The sequence below is a fragment of the Lipotes vexillifer genome, unplaced genomic scaffold (genome assembly GCF_000442215.2).
Source record: "Lipotes vexillifer unplaced genomic scaffold, Lipotes_vexillifer_v1.1 scaffold413, whole genome shotgun sequence".
In the NCBI taxonomy this organism is placed as follows: domain Eukaryota; kingdom Metazoa; phylum Chordata; class Mammalia; order Artiodactyla; family Lipotidae; genus Lipotes; species Lipotes vexillifer.
Genome location: NW_006769725.1, coordinates 2,048,215 through 2,054,953, shown reverse-complemented (window position 1 = coordinate 2,054,953; position 6,739 = coordinate 2,048,215). Strand labels below are relative to the sequence as shown.

General features: G+C 37.5%; 1 protein-coding gene across 4 annotated transcripts in view; it reads left to right on the top strand.

Annotated features, from left to right (window-relative positions):
* SNAP91 (synaptosome associated protein 91) overlaps positions 1-1,777 on the top strand; it is a 162,944-nt gene extending 161,167 nt beyond the window's left edge. For 3 of the 4 annotated variants that reach the window (XM_007445889.1, XM_007445888.1, XM_007445891.1), the window contains one exon: positions 375-1,776. The gene's annotated coding sequence lies outside the window, so the exon portion shown is untranslated. Of the gene's footprint in view, positions 1-374 lie in introns of all 4 variants that reach the window. The other variant, XM_007445890.1, reaches the window with a different exon arrangement.
* Positions 1,778-6,739: the final 4,962 nt, after the last annotated feature.

Below are 6,739 nucleotides of genomic sequence, written 5' to 3'. Positions count from 1 at the left end.
AAAAAAAAAAAAAAAAAAAAAAAGGGAGTCCCTGCCCTTCCCCCTTTTTTCACTGCCCTTTTTTTAAGGTTAGCTGTTCTTAATTGGTACTGAATGTCTTTCTAAGTTTTCTAAGTATCCAAATTTCAAAATCTTGCCGATAGAATTTTCTTATCTAAAAATGAAGCTGTACATTGAAAGGTTTTTTTCCCCTGGATGAAATTTTAAGCTTGTTTTAAAGAATTGTGAAAAGTACATAAATGTGACTTTGGTAATACGAAAACCTTTGGTGTAAAGATTTTCATTGTAACGGCGAAGTAAAATTGCAAGGAAGGTAAAATCTTTGAGGAGTACGTAGTATTATTTTCTAATTCGAGTGCTTTTTATCTTTACAGCTGCAATTTTTGTGACTGAATAGGAAAAAAAATAATGAGTTTGGACACTTCAAATAAGACTGATGCTCAGAGTTTCAAAGCGAGCCACCAGTACCAATCCCAATGCTTATACGTAACTTCTCTTCCAAAATGTGTAGCACAGCTGTGAAAGTGAACATTAGGAATGTGTACTACCTTAGCTGTTATCCCTACTCTCAAAATTGTAGTGTATATGGGTTCTTCGTGTGTTGTACGATGTAAACAACGAATGGATGTTTCTAATGCCTTTAGTGCTTTTCTGGACCTCACCCATGGATGGATGATGCAGCTGTTGTGTGGTGAGCCATTTGGAAAGACGTGTCTGTGTTTTTGAAGGTTTCAATGTATATATAACTGTTGGACAAATCTAAACTCTCCCCATAAATTCTCTTTTCTTCTGTATGTACGTTACAAACATAGTGTGATGATATCAGATAGTAAGGAAAACACTCTTAAATATACAGAACTTTTTTCGGTGTGGAGTACACTTTTCCAATCACAGGAACTTCAGCTGTTGTGGGAAATGTTTATTTTTGTGGCACTGTATATGTTAAGAACTTTTATTTTAAAAAAATGTAAAGGTTAATGTCCATAGCAAATATTTCTCCTCGAAGCTACCTTATCAAGAATGAAATTCATGTGGGAAGAATTCCATATTCAATCACTGCTATATTAAAATATATTTTTAAATTATATTTGACAGGTTTTGCATCTAAATTGACCTACTTGTTCATTTTTGATTCAATGCACTGAAAAGTGAAGGGTCCATTTCCGTCATGTCTGTGAAAATGCAATTAGAAATGTGCTATTCAAGTGATTATAAAGGCACCCCAAGGTATAACTGTAATTTAAAGATTACTGCAAATATTTTTATTTTCTTGTGGGTTTTATGTACATCTGTTAATTTAGTATTTCTTTATGTGTTCTGTAGCATAGTGTTCTTCCATCCCTCAGTTGAGCTCAAAGTAGGTTTTGTTGTACCATTGTGATTAGAATTTAAACTAAATCAGAGAATTGTATCCTTTACTGTACATATTGTATTCTTTAATTTTTAAGTTGTTGTCATATTGTCTGTGCTGATGGCTTGGCTTAAGATTTCGATGCATAAATGAGGTCACTGTTGATCAGTGTTGCTAGTGGCTTGGCAGTTTTTCGTTAAAGCATATTGGGTTGGAAAGGTGTTTGCCTTTTTTTCAAATTATTCAATAGATGTATGGTACCATTTAAAAGTGGTTGTATCTGAATTTACTGTGGGGATAACATACACTGTAATGGGGAAAAATTACCTAAAACCAATTTCAAAACGGCTTTTCTTTGTATTTCAGTTTAAAAACCCAGTGCATGTATGCCCTCTGAGATGCAATAAACACCTTGAACAAAGAAAATGCAAACATAATCTTTCTCTCTTTGATTATTTCTTAGGAGAAAAAGTCTGTTTCAGATGACACACATATCATATACAAAATATTGCAAATGCTAAAACATTTAGGATGAGAAATGCGGTCTGTGCCAACATAGTTTTGATTATTTTCCAATAAAGTAAAGACAAGGATAAAAAGAACAATTTTAATCAGCTGTCATTAAACTTGGGACTCTGCCAAATACACTGAAATTCCATATTCCAAAAAAGAAAAGGGTGAACTTTCTTTTAAAATATGCAGTTAAATTATTAAAATAGTTTTGCAAGAATTCTCTGTGGAAGTTGAAGAATTGTATGATTTTAAGTAATAGTTTACAGTACTCACACACTTGCATGCACAGATACTCGGACACAAAGTCTAGATTAGCCAATTTTAGTAAAATTGGATGACTTGATGCCTATAACTAGATTGTTACAGTGTCTCAAAAAGTAGTCCAATCTCAAATAGAAGTATTCCTCAAATAGAAACACATTTCTATTTCTAAAATTGTCTTTCCCTTAGTTACCTAGGATTTGTATCTTGAGAACTAACTTTCAGAAGCTAGTATCTGATTATGTAATGTGATTTTTATAGATTACATTTTGATCATATGTTACTTTGCAGGCATATTGTAATTAAAAATGTGTTTCAGATTGTAAATAATTTTAAGCTTAATATAACATTTTTAATATGCTTTTTTCCCTTCATTGAATGACCCATGTGGTATAAATTCTTAATAGGTGAAGCTACAACAGCAGTATTTTTAAGTTGGTTGCTGGAACCTTGCTGTGGTGAGATTCTTGATGTCCTTGGGTGGGGAATTGTCTTACAGATGAGATGCCGGATCAGGTCCTCTGCTCAAGCGATTTATCTCTCTGGAGAACTTTCAACACAGATGCATTTTACCCCCGGTATTCTTCCTTGTGATGCGCATGCCTTTCCTGCCTCTCCTGGGCTCTGCGTGCATACACACGCGAGCACACCCTTCAGGGTGTGACCACACCACTGCTCACACAAGTGGTCACTTTGCTGGCCAACACAGGGCCCTCTGCCTTAATTCCCTCCCCCAACCCCACGAGTACAGCTAAATCCTACTCGTCCATCATGGCTCCCCACCCTCTTCTCAGAGCCCAACTTTCATCGGCCTTTATGGCACTTAACATACTGTGTTATAATCAGCTGGGAAGGTGGCCTCTGCCCTGGCCATTTGGGTTCCTCAAAGGCAGGAAACGTCTCCTCTTGTTCAGACCCTGAAGTGCAGCTAGCACTTCAGTAGGTATGGGTCTGAAGGATGAACACAGTAGATTAGTTCTTTTTTTTTTTTAATTTTTATTGGAGTATAGTTGATTCACAATGTTGTGTTAGTTTCTGCTGTACAGCAAAGTGAATCAGTTATACATACACATATATCCACTCTTTTTAAGATTCTTCTCCCATATAGGCCATTACAGAGTATTGAGCAGAGTGCCCTGTGCTATACAGTAGGTCTTTATTAATTAATCTGTTTGTTTTATATATAGTACTATGTATATGTCTTAGAGGTCTTTTCACTTACTTGGATACTGCTGGGCTGTTGTATTTCTGATGACTAAAGAATAACTCTCACATAGTGCAGTTATTGTCAGATGTCACTAGAGTTTGAATAGCTCTCCCAACTCATTGCAGTGGAAGCATTAACACCAATTGAAAACCCATCTTGAGTTGAAGGTTTGAATTACTTTATGGTGTAATGATTACAACAAGTGGTTCTCTCAGTACTAAATTGTCTCCTTTGTTCTCTGTGTTTCATGTTATTTGTTGTGCTTTTTAAAACAAGAATAAAGACCAAAGACTTCTGGGGAGAAGTCATGGGGTTCAGAAGAGGAAGAAAGGAGTGGACGTGAAAAAAATGCATGAGAACTTGATTCACAGAAAGATGCAAAGCCCTCTGTCTGCCTCTTAAATAGACACACCTTTAACAATAGATCTCCAAAGTTTTGAAGGTGGTAAAAGGGCATATGGTCTTGTAGCAGTAATGACAGTGTTTCTTGTGTGAAAGTAGTTGATGAAACTCAAAATGTGTGTTGTCTTAGTTGAAAAGTCATGTTGGTCTATACTTTTGAGGCAACAGGCTTTGTGGTAGTTTGTTATTCATCCTCTTGGACTGTAAGAAAACTTCTGTTTCTCATAGCCTTGCTGACAGCACATTTCACTACTGGATACATCATTTGGGTCTCCTGTAGGAGTGGAAGTGTGTGAGGGAGCAAGGTTTCGTGACTTAGTGATATGGTCATTAACCTTAGCTAAACTCTCAGAGCCGCAGCACTAAATCATCCAAGTTCATTTCCATTTAGGACATGCCTCATCAAACAATTCTGAAAGAGGAATCCATGCTATAATTGATTCCATAATTAGGTGTTCTGTATCTGATCGCAGAACAGAGATTTTCAAACTCTTTGTCTCAGAACTGAATTTGAACTTCTTTTTCGCCGCGCTGCGCGTCATGTGGGATCTTAGTTCCCCAATCAGGGATCAAACCTGGGCCCCCGGCCGTGGAAACGCAGAGTCCTAACCAAATGGACTGCCAGGGGATTCCCTGAAATTTATTGAGGACCTCCAAAAGCTTTGTTTATATGGGTTATGTCTGTCAATACTTGCTATGTTAGAAATTAAAACTGAGAAAATTTTAAAGTTGTGTTTAATTCATTTTTTAAAATATTAAAACTATTCTATATTAACATCAATAAAATATTTTTATGAAAAATTCCAATTAAAAAATTTTAGAAGAGTGGCATTGTTTTGCTATCTTTAACCTCTTTAACGTTAGACTTAACAGAAGACAGCTACATTCTTATATCTGCTTCTGCATTCAATCTGTTGTCATATCCCATGTCATGCAGTCACTGGGAAATTCCACCATGAGCACAATTGTGAGAAAATGAGCATCCTAGTATTATTATGAAAACAGTTTTTACCTCACAGTATTGTTACAAAAATAACTTTAACCACACAGACCCTTCGAGAGGGTCTCAGATCCTCAGGAGTCCCTAGGCCACACTTGGAGAACCACTTCTTTAGATCTGAAAGAATTGTTCTCACGTTCTTTGAAAGAGATAAAACATTTACTAGTTAACAGATTGCACCATTTTCTGTGTGTGTGAACAGAATAACCCTACCACCACCATGTGTTTTGTACAGTGTCTGAACAAATGCCCTCCTCCACCAGCCCCACATTACTTTTTAAGCAACTTTGAGACATGTACAGGAATGGGAATTCTGCGTCAGACTCCACGGAAGGGCATCCCTGCTCAACCACCCACTGTTACCTTACGCAGGTTACATAAGTTCTCTGAATTTGTTTTCTTGTCCGTGGAAAGGAGAAAATTTCTATCTGTGTACTTACTCTTCAATGAGATAATGCATGGAAAATGCTTGGCACAGAGATAGTGCCCAAGAAATACTGCTGTTGTTACTTTTAGAATTACTATGGCTGTTTTTGCTATAGATTTTGTCATTTGTCTATGATTGTAAGAACACTAAGGGATGGAGAAGATGGAAGTAATAAAAAGTAGTCAATAATAGGAATATTTCTTAATAAAGTACAATCACCAGAAGTACTAAATGTGTTTTAAAGTTTCATCAACGTAAGTGCCTGTTCCACATATAAATACAGCTCACAATTCAACACAGAGCTGGAAGATGAGGTATCTGAGCAGGGTACAAACAACATCTACCACTGAGTTCAACTTGATTCCCTGGAGCCTCTTCCTGGGCACTGTTTCCAGTGTCTAATGACACTTTTTAAGAACATAAATGAAAGATACCGATATGAAAGATGCTTTGGGCCCATAATAGAATTGTTGCCACTGGCCAAAAGTGTTTCTACTTGGAGATCAGATATCTTTAAAAAATATACTTAAGAGTGATTTTTTTAAAAATAGGAGAAATATTTAATGAGTATTTGACAGAGATGGAAGGTAAAAATATCCAGAATGGACATAGAATGTGCAGGTAGCAACATTGAAGACTGGAGTAGGGAGAAAATTTTGAACAGAAGCCTACAGCAGCAAGAGACGATAGCCTAGGACAGAACACAGGCCTGCAGACAGCAGACCACAGGTGAGTAGGACCTAGAAGGGCCCCCTTCCAACAAGGGGAGGCGGAGACAGTCTTCTTTTAGTGATCGTGTTCTCTGCTGTTAACCCACTCTTTAATGCTAAATTCCTCTCCAGATACCCAAACAGCCCGTGGTTCATCTCTCTCCTTCAGAGTAGGGAACATCTTTGGGGTAAGTCAACTAATTTTGTAATTAATAATTGTCTTTGTAAAACCTAAACAGGAAGTCAAAACTTACGGCCTGAAGTGACTTACAGATCTGTGCCAAGGAAATCTGGAGTTATTTTTTAAATCACCTGCTATTTTGGATCACATGGCTTTTGGCACTCTATTGAAAACAGGACATGCAGTTGTGACCGTGTGTGTAATATTTTATTTTATTTTATTTTATTTTATTTTATTTTGCGGTATGCGGGCCTCACTGTTGTGGCCTCTCCCGTTGCGGAGCACAGGCTCCGGACGCGCAGGCTCAGCGGCCATGGCTCACGGGCCCAGCCGCTCCGCGGCACGTGGGATCTTCCCGGACCGGGGCACGAACCCGTGTCCCCTGCATCTGCAGGCGGACTCTCAACCACTGCGCCACCAGGGAAGCCCCATGTGTGTAATATTTTAGATGTAAATTTGGGGCCAGATTTTTTTTTAAAAATCTGTCTCTTCTCGCAGGGAAAATAATAAGAAAGGCTTCAAAGCTACACTAAAAGGAACATTTAGTTTAGAACGGAGACAAAGGTGTTCCTATTTGATTGGGTTCAGAACAAAATATAGTTACATAACTGGCTAGTTGGTGATGTGTTAACTAATGGGTTAGTTCACTGTAAAACCACATAATGTTTATAACTTGTTGCTTTCTTT